The following is a 16,163-nucleotide window of genomic DNA, read 5'->3' on the forward strand; positions in this document are numbered from 1 at the left end:
TTAGCTGAACACTGTGCAGAGGTCGCACTACATTAACTTGTAGCTTTAGCTGAACACTGTGAGGAGGACGCACTACACTAACTTGAAGCTTTATCTGAACACTGTGCACTACACTAACTTGTAGCTTTAGCTGAACACTGTGCAGAGGTCACACTACACTAACGTGTAAATAATGTAGCTGCCTGCGGTAGTGATAGGTTCAGGAAAACACCACCAACCTTCTACAGATAGCTTTAGCTGAACACTGTGAAGAGGACGCACTACACTAACGTGTAAATAATGTAGCTGCCTGCGGTATTGGTAGGATCAGGAAAACACCACCAACCTTCTACAGGTAGCTTTAGCTGAACACTGTGCAGAGGTCGCACTACACTAAGTTGTAGCTTTAGCTGAACACTGTTCAGAGGACACACTACACTAAGTTGTAGCTTTAGCTGAATACTGTGCAGAGGTCGCACTATACTAACTTGTAGCTTTAGCTGAACACTGTGAGGAGGACGCACTACACTAACTTGTAGCTTTAGCTGAACACTGTGCACTACACTAACTTGTAGCTTTAGCTGAACACTGTTCAGAGGACGCACTACACTAACTTGTAGCTTTAGCTGAACCCTGTTCAGAGGATGCACTTCACTAACTTGTAGCTTTAGCTGAACACTGTGCAGATTTCGCACTACACTAACGTGTAGCTTTAGCTGAACATTGTGAGGAGGACGCACTACACTAACTTGTAGCTTCAGCTGAACACTGTGAGGAGGACGCACTACACTAACTTGTAGCTTTAGCTTAACACTGTGCTGAGGTCACACTAAACTAACTAGTAGCTTTCGCTGAACACTATGAGGAGGAAGCACTATACTAACTGTAAATAGTCTAGCTGCCTGACTGTGGTACTAATAGTATCAGAGGAACACCAGCAATTTTCTTCAGGTAGCTGTAAATACTGTAACAACACAAGCCTGCCTGTCAGTAGGAAGATAATAACAGGAACGGATCTAGCTAAACTGAATACAGTGTATATATATATATATACAACACCTGCAATGCATATAAATACACAATACACTGTAAGTGCAGCTAACTCACTGACTGTCCTGCCTAATCTATCTAACTTAAATCAAATGACACTGTCTCTCTGTCTCTCAACGCCGGAACACACACTACACAGGGCCTCCATGCAGGCGGCCTTATATAGTGTGGGTCGTGTACTAAACCCCCTGAGCCATAATTGGCCAAAGCCACCATGGCTTTGGCCAATTACAGCTCTCTGTACAGACGGCGCTGTGATTGGCAAAGTATGCGGGTCATAGTGCATGCTTGGCCAATCATCAGCCAGCAATGCACTGCGATGCCGCAGTGAATTATGGGCCGTGACGCGCCACACGAATTTGGCGCGAACGGCCCATATTCGGCGAATGGGCGAACAGACGATGTTTGAGTCGAACATGGGTTTGACTCGAACACGAAGCTTATCTCTACTCCTGAGAAATTAGTTTCAGGTGTAGGAGTAGTTTCTCACCTTCAGGCAGGGTAGAGAAGGTGTATTGTCTTCCTTTTTCGGGGAACCTGACTGCAAAGGGGAAGGCCCATCTATATTTTTTATCCTTCTGGGTTAATGCATGTAGCAACGGTTTTAGGGCTCTCCTCTGTTTGATCGTGGAGGGTGAAAGATCTGCAAAGATTTGCACCTGGTGGCCCTGGAACAACACAGTTTGAGTGGTTCTAGCTTGTCTGATCTCTTCCTCTTTTACGGCTTAGTGATGGGGCATTGGGATGATGTCCCTTGGGGTGCCATCTTTCCTGGGGGGTCCAAGGGCCCTGTGAGCTCTGTCGAGTTTGAGATGGTGGAGAGGGATATTGGGGAGCAGGTTTTTAATTAGGTCCTGCACTGCCTCCGGTACATTCAATATGGTCTCCGGGAGTCCTCTGATTCTAATATTGTACCTCCTGGATCTGTTCTCCAGGTCGTCGATTCGTGACATGGCCAGGTCCAGTTGTTCTTGTACTGTGTGTATGTGCTGGAAGTTATAGTCTGGATGCCTGTCAGCAGTGGGCCCCGGGGGGGAGAAGGAGAGATCCGTCAAAGATCTTTTGATCAGGGTTTCTGTGGATGCTAGAGATGGTGTGTTGACCATGTGGATTTCCATCTGTTTCCCTAGAGTGAGGTGCTGTGGGATGTGGGGTGGCTCTGACCTGTAGTCCGCCTGTCCCTCCTGGCTGGAATTGTGTGTCTGAAGTAATGCTGAGGTAATGCTGCTGAGCATCTGTGGGGCCACCCAGTGACCCTGCCCTCCTCTGCCGCACGGGGAATTCACAGGTCTTCCCTGTGGTTTTCCCCATGTTGTCAGAGGGGGGACGGGACGAGAAGAGTGGAGGAAGAAGAAGATGGAAAAGAAGAAGATGAAGAAGAAGATGGAGGAAGAAGAAGAACACCGAAAGAACACCAGAAGAAAAAAGATGGAAGAAGTTGAAAGAAGAAGAAATGAATAAAGGACTTGTCAAAAACCGTCTCTTGTGTTTTTTAACCTTTTTGACACTTCTTTTGTGAAATGGTAGGGGTACATTTGTACCCCATTACCAATTCACACGGGGGGGAGCGGGATCTGGGGGTCCCCTTGTTAAAGGGGGCTTCCAGATTCCGATAAGCCCCCCGCCCGCAGACCCCCACAACCACTGGGCAAGGGTTGTGGGGATGAGGCCCTTCTCCCTATCAACATGGGGACAAGGTGCTTTGGGGCGCTACCTCAAAGACCTCTCCCAATGTTGAGGGCATGAGGCCTGGTATGGTTCAGGAGGGGGGGCGCTCTCTCGTCCCCCCTCTTTTCCTGCGGCCTGCCTGGTTGTGTGCTCAGATAAGGGCCTGGTATGGATTTTTGGGGGGACCCCACACCATTTTTTTTTAAATTTTGGCGCGGCGTTCCCCTTAAAACCATACCAGACCTGAAGGGCCTGGTATGAAATTTAGGGGGACTCCCACACCATTTTTTTTCTAATTTTGGTTCCTGGTTCCCCTGTGGGGAATCCCCATGCCGTTTTTATCAATGAACTTTTATGTGTATTGTCGGACCGACAATTCATTATAGCCACGAGTAGTTTTAAATGACTTTTTTTCCTTTGAAATGTCATTTTGCTGTCAGACTGTTATAAACACGGGACACATGCGCCCCTTTACAGGCATACAATAGACACCCCCAGGTACGAAATTTAAAGGAATATTACACTTTTATTGTTTCACTTTAAGCATTATTAAAATCACTGCTCCCGAAAAAACGTCTGTTTTTAAAACTTCTTTTTGCATTGATACATGTCCCCTGGGGCACGACCCAGGTTCGGCTCCTCCCATCCCTGATCACAATTATAAAAACATATAAAAGAAAACACTTGTTGAGTCTTAGCACACGCAGCCATAGAACAAACAGTTCCAGAAAAAAAAACAGTGTACTCCTAAAAGGTTCAGACACTGTATGGAGAACCAACATATGGCAGTCTGTGTAATAAATGTTAGCCCTCTGTAGCTAGGGGGGAACCAAAACACTACCTCAAAGAAGTAATAAAAATGTCTATGCCACGGTTTGTGTAAAAATATTTCTTGTACAATCAAAGTTTTCCAAGAATGGAAAGGGTTAAAATATGGCTGACAAACAATCAATGTGAAACATCATGCTTGATATTGAACTTCAATCTCACCCAAACCTCGGCAGGGAGACTTATGCCGCGTACACACGAGCGGACTTTCTATCCTACTTGGTCCGGCACACTTTCCGACGGACTTTGTCCGCCAGGTGCGCCGGACTTTAAAACGAACGGACTTGCCCACACACGCCGGGATTTTCCGGCGGGCTAAGTCCGCCCGTCTTTCCGACGGACTTTCGCCGGAGTTCCGGCGGACTTTCAGAATGAACGGACTTGCCCACACACAGACAAGTCCGTTCATTTTGAACGTGACTCAGGTGCGACGGGACTAGAGAAGGATGTCAATCTTGCCGCTTTTATCGGCGAGATTGACACCTTGCTAGCCCCGTCGCGGGGCATACCAGGCCCTTAGGTCTGGTATGGATTATAAAGGGGAACCCCGCTACGCCGAAAAAACGGCGTGGGGTCCCCCTAAAATCCATACCAGACCCCGATCTGAGCACGCAGCCTGGCCGGTCAGGAAAGGGGGTGGGGACGAGCGAGCGCCCCCCCCCCTCCTGAACCGTACCAGGCCGCATGCCCTCAACATGGGGGGTGGGTGCTTTGGGGGAGGGGGGCGCCCTGCGCCCCCCCCCCCAAAGCACCTTGTCCCCATGTTGATGAGGACAAGGGCCTCTTCCCGACAACCCTGGCCGTTGGTTGTCGGGGTCTGCGGGCGGGGGCTTATCGGAATCTGGGAGCCCCCTTTAATAAGGCGGCCCCCAGATCCCGGCCCCCCACCCTATGTAAATGAGTATGGGGTACATGGTACCCCTACCCATTTACCTAGGAAAAAAGTGTAAGTAATAAAACACACTACACAGGTTTTTAAAATATTTTATTAAACAGCTCCGGGGGGGGATCTTCCTCCGGCTTCGGGGGTCTTCTTCCGGCTTCGGGGGTCCCTCCGCTTCATCTTCTCCCGGCGTCCGGTTGGTTCTTCTCCGCTCTCCGGCCTCTTCTCCCGGTGTCGCAGGTCTTCGGCCGGCCCCTCCGCTCTCTTCATGTAGCTCTATTGCGAGCGGAGGTCCGGACTTCTGGGCTTCTTGGCTTCTTGGCTTCTCTTCTCTTCTCTTCCCCCAGATGTTGACACGACGCTCTCTCCGGCTGGACTGGTCTCTGAGGGCTGCGTTGTGACTTATATAGGCGGAGACCCCGCCCCCATATGATGTCACAGTCCCTGGGCATGCTGGGACTGTGACGTTTTAGGGGGCGTGGTCGACCACGCCCCCTAAAACGTCACAGTCCCAGCATGCCCAAGGACTGTGACATCATATGGGGGCGGGGTCTCCGCCTATATAAGTCACAACGCAGCCCTCAGAGACCAGTCCAGCCGGAGAGAGCGTCGTGTCAACATCTGGGGGAAGAGAAGAGAAGAGAAGCCAAGAAGCCAAGAAGCCAAGAAGCCCAGAAGTCCGGACCTCCGCTCGCAATAGAGCTACATGAAGAGAGCGGAGGGGCCGGCCGAAGACCTGCGACACCGGGAGAAGAGGCCGGAGAGCGGAGAAGAACCAACCGGACGCCGGGAGAAGATGAAGCGGAGGGATCCCCGAAGCCGGAAGAAGACCCCCGAAGCCGGAGGAAGATCCCCCCCCGGAGCTGTTTAATAAAATATTTTAAAAACCTGTGTAGTGTGTTTTATTACTTACACTTTTTTCCTAGGTAAATGGGTAGGGGTACCATGTACCCCATACTCATTTACATAGGGTGGGGGGCCGGGATCTGGGGGCCCCCTTATTAAAGGGGGCTCCCAGATTCCGATAAGCCCCCGCCCGCAGACCCCGACAACCAACGGCCAGGGTTGTCGGGAAGAGGCCCTTGTCCTCATCAACATGGGGACAAGGTGCTTTGGGGGGGGGGGGCGCAGGGCGCCCCCCTCCCCCAAAGCACCCACCCCCCATGTTGAGGGCATGCGGCCTGGTACGGTTCAGGAGGGGGGGGGCGCTCGCTCGTCCCCACCCCCTTTCCTGACCGGCCAGGCTGCGTGCTCGGATCGGGGTCTGGTATGGATTTTAGGGGGACCCCACGCCGTTTTTTCGGCGTAGCGGGGTTCCCCTTTATAATCCATACCAGACCTAAGGGCCTGGTATGCCCCGCGCTCGCCGCAATAGGAAGATTTGTTTTTCCTATTGCAGCGAGCGCGAGATGCAATACCATCCCCTCGTGTCGTATTTGGTCCGTCGGACCAGCCTACACACGAGCGGGCTTTCCGTCGGACCAGCACACACACGAGCGGACTTTCCGCCCGAAACTGAGTCCGACGGAAAGATTTCAAACATGTTTAAAATCTAGGTCCGGCGGGCTTTTGGGAAGAAGTCCGCCGGAAAAGTCCGCCGCCGCCCACACACGGGCGGATTGTCCGGCACACTCTGGTCCGCCGGACCAAGTATGCCGGAAAGTCCGACCGTGTGTACGCGGCATTAGGCATATCAAGCCAAGTGCTGGGGCAACCAAAAGGTGTATAGTTGCCAGTTGAGTTGAATGCATGCTAATTTCAATAAACCATGCTAATATATATACATTTTTATTTTACAGGTCTGTAAAGCCAAGTCCACAGTATACTATATGCAAGGACTTCTGTTCAGCTTTACATTTAACTGTTTTCATTACAAAGCCAAGTCCACAGTTTGCTACAAGCTTTTCAGAAAGGAATTAATTCAAATTGTATATAGTTTCTGTTTTTGGAGTATTCCACCCAATTTCCTCAACCCTATCCAAGGCCTCAAAAAATAAAATCAACAAAAACAACACCCCTAGACTGGTTATTGAGGAAAAGTGTGGCCGAGAATGTGTTTCTGACTGCAGGGCAATCCACTGGGAAAAAACCTGGGCAAATTTTCAGCAGCTCCTACGAGAGTAAGCGATATACACCTATGCCTCGTTGTCTATCATCTTTCCTGTCATGTGTCCTATTGCAGTTTTATGCAACTTTTTAGTCCAAATCATCAAAGTTTCCTTGGTGAAGTTATTGTTTTCAAATGGGTAATGAATAAGAGGGCTAGCTTGACCTGCTGAACATTGGCACTTGTGGCCTAACATACATAAACATACACCTTTTTGCTGACTGTTATCACAGCTGGATTTCCTTCAGCAAGAGAATTGTGAGACACTAGTCAGACATTAGTACCACACAGTGGGGTTGATTTGTTAAAGAAAAATAGGCTCTTCACTATGCAAGGGAAGTTGTACTTTGCATGGGAATTTTCCCACAGCTTGCTGAATGTGATGAAATGTCACTTCACAAAGAATGCCAAATCACGTGCAAGGAAAAGATGATTTGGATGATGGAAGTTGCAGTTTCAACCTCATTCACAAAGCTTTGGGGAAAATGCTCATGCAAAGTGCAACATCCTTTGAAAAGTCGATGATCTCCGGGCTCCAGTGATCGCTGGTGACAGAACGAGAACCAGGATCTGTGTGTGTGAACACACAGATCCCAGTTCTTTCAATGGAGAGGAGACAGATTGTGTATTCATACTATGCATGAACACCGATCTCTCTCTCCTCATAGACAGTCCCTTCCCCCCACAGTTAGAAACACACATAGGGAACACAGTTAACCCTTTGATCTCTCCCTACTGTTAACCCCTTCCCTGCCAGTGACATTTACACAGTAATCAGTGCATTTTTCGTTCAATACATTTTTATTGGGTTTTGAACAAATTATGCACTGACATAACATGGATGTAATAGATATTGCTATCATTAGCATCAAAAGGGTGTCAGCTAATACACAGAGTAGGGATGAGCTTCGAGTTCGAGTTGAACCCATGTTCGACTCGAAAATCGCATGTTCGACCGTTCGTCGAATTACAAACAATATGGGCCGTTCGCGCCAAATTCGAGTGGTGCGTCATGGCCCATAATTCACTGCGGCATCGCGGTGCATTGCTGGCTGATGATTGGCCAAGCATGCGCTATGACCCGCATGCTTGGCCAATTACAGAGCCGTCTGTACAGAGAGCTGTAATTGGCCAAACCCAGGGTGGTGGTAACTAGTGGTTATTCTGCCACATCTCTCTCCCCCACCACCTCCTCTTCTTCTTCCTCCATGGCCTCTTCCTGTGCTGATTTGTCCTTGGAACCAGCGATGCGCCGTAGACGTTCAAGGGGCTACGCAAGCACGCAAGCAAAAAGATACCATGCGGTGCTTGAGCTGGTGTGCTTGGGGGACAGGAGCCACACTGGGGCAGAGATTCTGTCAGCTCTGCAGGGGCAGGTTCAGAGGTGGTTGATGCCATGCCAGCTTAAGGCGGATATGGTGGATTGTGACAGTGGCACCAACCTCCTCTCCGCCCTCCAGGACAACTGACCTATGTGCCCTGTTTGGCTCACGTCCTTAACTTGGTGGTGCAGTGGTTCTTGGGCACCTGGGCTTATAGGATGTCCTGAGGCAGGCCAGGAAAGTCTGTGTGCATTTCCGCAGGTCATATAATGCCAGTGCTCGGCTGGCTGACCTCCAAAAGGAATTTAACCTGCCCAAGAACCGCCTAATCTGTGACATGCCCACCAGGTGGAACTCAACGTTGGCCATGCTGCAGCGGCTGCACATGCAGCAGAGGGCCATCAATGAGTACCTATGCGACTATGGCAGCCGGACAGGGTCAGGGGAGCTTGGTTTTTTTCCCCACGCCAATGGGCTATGATCAGGGATGCATGCACTGTCCTGTCACCATTTGAGGAGGCCACGAGGATGGTGAGCAGTAACAGTGCATGCATCAGTGACAATGTACCTCTTGCCCACCTGTTAGAGCACACGCTGCGTGGAATAATGGACAGGGCACTTGAGGCAGAACAGAGGGAGGCAGAGGAGGACTTCCTTACCTCTCAAGGCCCCCTTTATCCAGACAGTGTTCCTGCGTGCCCGCTGATCACACAGGAAGAGGAGGAGGATTGTGTCAGCATGGAGGTGGAGCCTGGCACTCAGCATCAGCAGCAGTCTTCAAGGGATCATTTATAGTCCCAAGAAACCCATGGACTTGTACGTGGCTGGGAGGAGGTGGCTGCGGATCATGTCATCCTTAGTGACCCAAAGGACTCAGGACCGAATGCCTCAGCAAACCTATGCTGCATGGCCTCGCTGATCCTGCAAAGCCTGCGGAAGGATCCTCATATTCATGGTATCAAGGAGAGGGATCAATACTGGCTGGCAACCCTCCTTGATCCACGTTACAAGGGTAAGGTTGCGGACCTTATCTTGCCATTGCAGAGGGAGCAGAGGATGAAACTTTCTTCGGGAGGCCTTGCAGAAAGGTCTGTGCAATGCTTTCCCAGAGACTGGGAGGTTACAAACTCCTGTTACTGGACAACGTGTTGCTGAAGCTTCGGTCAGTCTAAGAAGGAGCGGTGGAAAAGGTGGCCGTCTGACCGATGCGTTCAGACAATTTTTTAGTCCGCAGCCCCAAGGTATGATCGGTTCCAGCGTCTGTTTTACATGGTGCAGGAATACCTAGGGGCAAGATCTGACTTGGACACCTTTCCCACTGAAAATCCTCTGGGTTACTGGGTCTTGAGGATGGATCACTGGCCAGAGCTTGCACAGTATGCAATTGAGCTACTGGCCTGTCCTGCATCCAGCGTTCTTTCGGAACACACATTCAGTGCTGCTGGAGGCTTTGTAACCAATCACAGGGTGTGCCTGTCCACTGACTCGGTCGATCGAGTGACCTTCATAAAAATGAATCAGTCTTGGATCACCACCAGCTACCAGGCACCTGATGCTGATGTAACTGAATAATTTTTTTGAAATGTCAGATCCCTTTAAGACTGCCTATGCTGATGATGAGTGACTATCCTGTTATGCTGAGTGATTATCCTCTTCCTCCTCAATGATCATGCTGATAGCTTGTAAGAACATTTTTGGTTCTGGGCGCCGCCACCAGTGGCTAAGACCCAATTTTTCAGCTCCTGTTTAACAGGGGCGTGTAATTGCAATTTTTGATGCAATATTTTGCAGGAGTGTTTGTTGCTGCGCTTAACTAGAGTATCTGTGAGGGGTTGCAGTGTTGTGGCACCAGCACCAGTGCCTAAGGCCCAATTTTTCAGCCCCTGTTTAACAGGGGCGTGTAATTACAATTTTTGATGCAATATTTTGCAGGAGGGTTCGTTGCTGCGCTCAACTAGAGTATCTGTGAGGGATTGCAGTGTTGTGGCATCAGCACCAGTGCCTAAGGCCCAATTTTTCAGCCCCTGTTTAACAGGGGCGTGTAATTACAATTTTTGATGCAATACTTTGCAGCAGGGCTCATCCCTGCGCTCCAACTAGAGTATCGGTGAGGGGTTGCAGTGTTGTGGCACCAGTGCCCAAGGCCCAATTTTTCTGCCCCTGTTCAACAGGGACATGTAATTACAATTCTTGATCTAGCCCATTCCTGTGCCCACCAAGAGTAACTGTGAGGGCTTACAGTGTTGTGGCAAACACCACCACCACCACCACCAAAGGCCCAATTGTTCTGCCCCTGTTCAACAGGTGCATGTAATTACAATTCTTGATATATTTCACAGCAGGGCCCATTCCAGCGCCCACCAAGAGTAACTGTGAGGACTTACAGTGTTGTGGCACCAACACCACCACCACCACCACCACCAAAGGCCCAATTTTTCTGCCCCTGTTCAACAATGGCATGTAATTACAATTCTTGATCTAATATTTCACAGCAGGGCCCGTTCCTGCGCCCACCAAGAGTAACTGTGAGGGCTTACAGTGTTGTGGCCTAAGGCCCCAATTTCAGCAGAGTATATAGGGCAGGCCCCTACTTTCAAACATCCAATTTACAAACGACTCCTACTTGCAAACGGAAGGAGACAACAGGAAGTGATGTGAAATCTACCCCTAGGAAGGGAAATTCTCTGTAAGAGTTAATATGGGAAAAACGTGTCTCCTCTCCACTGATGCTTTATCACCAACCCTTGTTTCACTAAAAACCCAAAATTTTCAAAAAACATTTGTCATTGGGGCAGAAAGTGAGGTGAAATCTTCTGAAGAGGTGCACAGACAGCAAAACATATGTTTTCCTAAAAGTTTAAAAATAGATTCTTTGGCTGGAGCTACACTTTAAAACTGTACTAGTTCAAAATTACAAACAGATTGTACTTAACAACAAACCTACAGTCCCTGTCTTGTTTGCAACGCCTGTATACTGCTGTTCAGAGTATATACGGCATGGGGCCCCACGCCTTTCCTTTTTTTAATTTGGTTGCTGGGTTCCCCTTAATATCCATACAAGACCCAAAGGGCCTGATAATGGACTGGGGGGGTACCCATGCCGTGTGTCGAACTGATTTTCATCCATATTGCCGGGACCCGACATTACATTAAAGCCGCAAACAGTTTTAAATGACTTTTATTCCTTTAAAAATGTCATTTTGTGTTGGAAACACGCGCCACTTTATAGGCATACTATAGACACCCCCTAGGTACGATATTTAAAGGAATATTTCACTTTTTTTTTCACTTTAAACATCATTAAAATCACTGCTCCCGAAAAAACGTCCGTTTTTAAAACTTTTTTTTGCATTAATACATTTCCCCTGGGGAAGGACCCGGGTCCCCAAACCCTTTTTAGGACAATACCATGCATATTATCCTTTAAAATTAGCACTTTTAATTTTGAACGTTCGAGTCCCATAGACTTTAATGGGGTTCTAAAGTTCATGCAAACTTTTGGTCCGTTCGCAGGTTCTGGTGCGAACCGAACTGGGGGGTGTTCAGCTCATCCCTAATACAGAGTAATAACATAACAGCATAATAAGAACTGAAATGTAATAAAGTAAAACAAGCAAATAATGATACATTTCTTGAACAAGTCCTTTCTTAGGTCACCAGTGGATAAGTTATTACCAAATCATACTGATCCAAATATGTGTGTGTATTACCTAAGTAGTTTCTCCTGCTTTTTATTCTATGTATGTGTTGTACTTAGTTGTTTTTAAGTGTGGGTTTTATACCATTTGGTCCATGGGGCCCACAATTGTTGTTCCCGAAGGTATTGGGTTTTATTTGATGTCATCAAGAGTTTATATGTGTAGTGTGTTTGGGTCAATGTAATGACTTCAGTCAGAGATGGAGGGACATTCATTTTCTATAGTTTGGTTAGTGATAGTCTAGCTGCCAGAAGAAGTATATGTATAACAATCTTGTGGTTTGCCAGGGGGATAACGTTTGTGTTTAAATTAAGAATGGCTAAATCTGGGGAAGCTGGAATAGGGGTGACCGTGACATTAGCTATTAGTGAGAACACATCTTTCCAGTATGTGTCTAGGTGGGGGCAGTCCCAGAGGATGTGCATTAAGGTTTCCATTTGGTCACAATCTCTCCAGCATTTGGGTGAGGTATTTCCTTTATATTTTGCTAGAATTGTCGGGGTTAAGTACCACCTTTGGGCTATTTTTTGTGTCAGTTCCCATAGGGTTACGCAAGAGGTGGCTTTGTATATTGACTTAATTGTTAACGACCATTGAGTTTGTGTAAAACTACTTCCTAAATCTTGTTCCTATTTAGTTAGCGAGGGTAGTTTGGAAGGTGCATTTTTTCCTCTTAGCACAGGGTAAATGATCGATTTTCCTTTAGCCGTGTTGGTAGAATAGTTTAGGTAGGTCCAAATTTTTATGGGGATGGAAGCCCGTAATTGAGGGTTATATGGGAGGCAACGTGCTATCTAGAGATAAAGATTTATCAGTGCATTTTTATAGCACTGATCACTGTATAATTGTCAATTGTTTAAAAAATGTGTCAAAAGTGTCCGATGTGTCTGCCATAATGTCGCAGTCCCGATAAAAATCGCAGATTGCCACCATTACTAGTAAAAAAAAAATAATAAAAATGCCATAAATCTATCCCCTATTTTGTGGAAGCTATAACTTTTGCGCAAACCAATCAATATACGCTTATTGCAATTACAAAAATGTAGAAGAATAACGTATTGGCCTAAACTGAGAACATTTTTTTTTTTTTTTAATAAAAAATGTGGGATATTTATTAGAGCAAAAAGTAAAAGATATTGTGTTTTTTACAAAATTGTCGCTTTTCTTTTGTTTATAGCGCAAAAATTAAAAACCACAGAGACGATCAAATACCACCAAAAGAAAGCTCTATTTTAGGGAAAAAAGGACATCAATTTTGTTTGGGTACAGCATCGCATGGCTGCGCAATTGTCAGTTAAAGCGACGCAGTGCCGAATCGCAAATAATGGCCTGGTCATTGAGCAGCCCAATCTTCTGGGGCTGAAGCCGTTAAAGTCTATGGGACACGAACGTGGAAAAATCAAAAGTGTTCATTTTAAAGGCTTATATGCAAGGTATTGCCATAAAAAATGTTTGAGGACCCGGGTAATGCCCTAGGGGACATGTATCAATGCAAAAACAAGTTTTTAAAACTGCAGTTTTTTCAGGAGCAGTGATTTTAATAATGCCTAAAGTAAAACAATAAAAATTAAATATTCCTTTAAATATCGTGCCTGGAGGGGGATCCCCTTTGTCTGCCTGTAAAGTAGTGCCTCTTTCCCATGTTTATAACAGTACCGCAGCAAAATTACATTTCTAAAGGAAAAAATGTACCGTATTTATCGGCGTATAACACGCACCGGCGTATAACACGCACCCCAATTTAGGAGGGAATTTTAAGGAAAAAAAAAATTTTAGGAGGGAAGTTGAAGGAAAAAAAACTTACATTTAAATGCCCATCATTGCAGTCTTCTCAGTGAAGCCTTGCCCCAGTGCAGCCATGTCAGTGCAGCCATGTCAGTGCATCCTTGTCAGTGCAGCCTTCCCCAGTGCAGCTTTGTCAGTGCAGCCTTCCCCAGTGCAGCCATGTCAGTGCAGCCTTGTCAGTGCAGCCTTGTCAGTGCAGCCTTCCCCAGTGCAGCCTTCCCCAGTGCAGCCTTCCCCGGTGCAGCCTTCCCCAGTGCAGCCTTGTCAGTGCAGCCTTGTCAGTGCAGCCTTCCCCAGTGCAGCCTTGTCAGTGCAGCCTTGTCAGTGCAGCCTTCCCCAGTGCAGCCTTGTCAGTGCAGCCTTCCCCAGTGCAGCCTTCCCCAATGCAGCCTTGCATCCTGTGATCCCTGCCATCCGGTCTTTCAAAATCGCAGACCGCGATTTGAAAATGGCGCCGCCGGCACCGAAATACACAGAGCCGGTCCTCGGCTCTTCTCGGCGGCTCCCGTTTACTTTCGGCTCCACTCGTAGTCCCGAGCGGAGCTATCCGAACCTAGCCGAGTACACTCGGCTAGGTTCGGGCGGCGCTCGAGTGAAGAGGAAAGTGGCCGAGAAGAGCCGAGGACTGGCACTGTGTATTTCGGCGCCGGCGGCGCCATTTTCAAATCGCGGCCGGCGATTTTGAAAATCTGACAGCTCCGGATCGCAGGGGATCGGCGTATAACATGCACCCGCGATTTTCCCCTGATTTTAAGGGGAAAAAAGTGCGTGTTATACGCCGATAAATACGGTAATTTAAAATTGCTCGCGGCTGTAATGCATTGTCGTATCCCGGAAGTAAACTTAAATAATTATTAATAAAAAATGGCACTGGTTCCCATCCCAGTCCATTACAAAACAAAATTACATTACAAAATCCATACCAGACCCTTATCCGAGGAATGCAACCTGGCAGGCCGCAGGAAAAGGGGGGGCAACAGAGCGCCCGCCTCCTGAATCGTACCAGGCCACATGCCGTCAACATGGAGAGGGTGCTTTGGGGTCCTGCTTTAACAGCTGTTATATAGCAAAGGCTATACATCACCGGTTGGCCCCGCCCCCTCACATGATGTCAGAAAGGGCAGGGTCACCCGGTTACATCACCGGGTGGCCCTACCCTTGGCTATATAACAGCTGTCACCACGAAAAGGCTGCAGTCGGCGGGACGCCTCCCATCGAGGCAGAGTTTTTCCATTTTTCTTTTTTTTTTGTCACTGTCGGCACCGTGATTGGCGAGGGATTACCATCGCGAGAAACTTTTTTTTTTTTTAATAAAGGAATTGTCAAAAACTGTCTGCTGTCGTTTTTACTTTTTTGGTGAATGGGTAGGGGGGTCGGGATCTGGGGGCCCCAGATCCCTGCCCGGAGACCCCCACAACCACAGAGCGAGGGTTGTGGGGATGAGGCCCTTGTCCCCATCAACATGGGAACAAAGCACCCTCTCCATGTTGAGGGCATGTGGCCTGGCACAGTTCAGGAGAAGGGGCGCTCTCTCATCCCCCCCCTTTTTTCCTGCGGCCTGCCAGGTTGTATGCACGGATAAGGGTCCAGTATGGATTTTGGTGGGGACCCACACGCAATTTTTTTTATTGGCACGGAGTTCCCCTTAAAATCCATACCAGACCTGAAGGGCCTGGTTTGGATTTTGGGGGGGACTCCCACACATTTTTTTTTAACATTTTGGCATAGGGTTCCCCTTAACCACTTCAATACACTGTGTTATATAAACTACACTGCCTGAATTGACTGAATATAGAGCCTACACTGACTATATAGGCTACACTGAATGCAGAGTATATATATATATATATATATATATATATATATATATATAGTGACGGTATGCGGGGTGAGGTAATGGATAATTGGTATATTTCACCTTGCATCGGTTCTATTGTAAGAGACTGAACCGGAATCCGGCCCTGATTTTTCCAGCCTGCGGCAGGCTTGGTTCGGGTCTGGATGTTGTGGTCCACTTGAGTCCACGCTCAGGTGGATTTTAAGGCTCGGTTCACACTGGAACTGGCCGCGGATCGCACAGGAACGCTGTGATTCCCTGTTCCCCGGTTCAGGGATGAATCAGGGCCGAATCTCTGCCTGAATTCGGCCTTGAAACGGAACCAAAGACACACCGCATTTCTGTGCAGTGCGCTCCGCAGCCACCCTGGAGATATGTGAACCGGCTCCATAGAGAGCCGTTCACACCTATGTGAATTGGAAATCCGCATCCAATTCGCATAATTGTGAACCCAGCCTCAATGAGCCGGAAGAGAGCACAGCAGAGCTCTGGCCTGAGACTCAGAAGGGAATCTGAGAGAGAGGAGCTCTGTTTGGTTTTATAAAAAAGGTTTGCTTTACCATATGTTTTGTGGGTGACGGGGACCAGCCCCACACCGTATAGAGAGGAGTCTACTGTTTGGTTTAGTGCCAGATGGCAAGGATTTAGTTTACTGTTTTTGTTTGTTTTCATGACTTTGCAAACTTCTTCTAAATAAAGCTGGCAACCCGCCAGATTTTAAAGAAACTGTCTGCATGCTGACCTTAATTTCCAGAAAAGGTGATCCCCACAAGCTAATCTCCCACACGTGGTGGAGAATGCAGGAAATTTCTTAAAATGGACGAAAAGTTAAAGGCCCTGCTACAGGCCAATGCAGCTCAATGGGAAACCAACCACCAAGTCACAGAGGCCACTGCAGCACAACAGGTGGCCCAGCAGGAGATGAACCGCCAAGTCGCAGAGGCTGCTGCAGCACAACAGGCAGCCCAGGAGGAGATGAACCGACAGTTCGCAGAGGCTCTAGTGG

The sequence above is a fragment of the Aquarana catesbeiana genome, linkage group LG09 (genome assembly GCF_042186555.1).
Source record: "Aquarana catesbeiana isolate 2022-GZ linkage group LG09, ASM4218655v1, whole genome shotgun sequence".
NCBI lineage: Eukaryota > Metazoa > Chordata > Amphibia > Anura > Ranidae > Aquarana > Aquarana catesbeiana.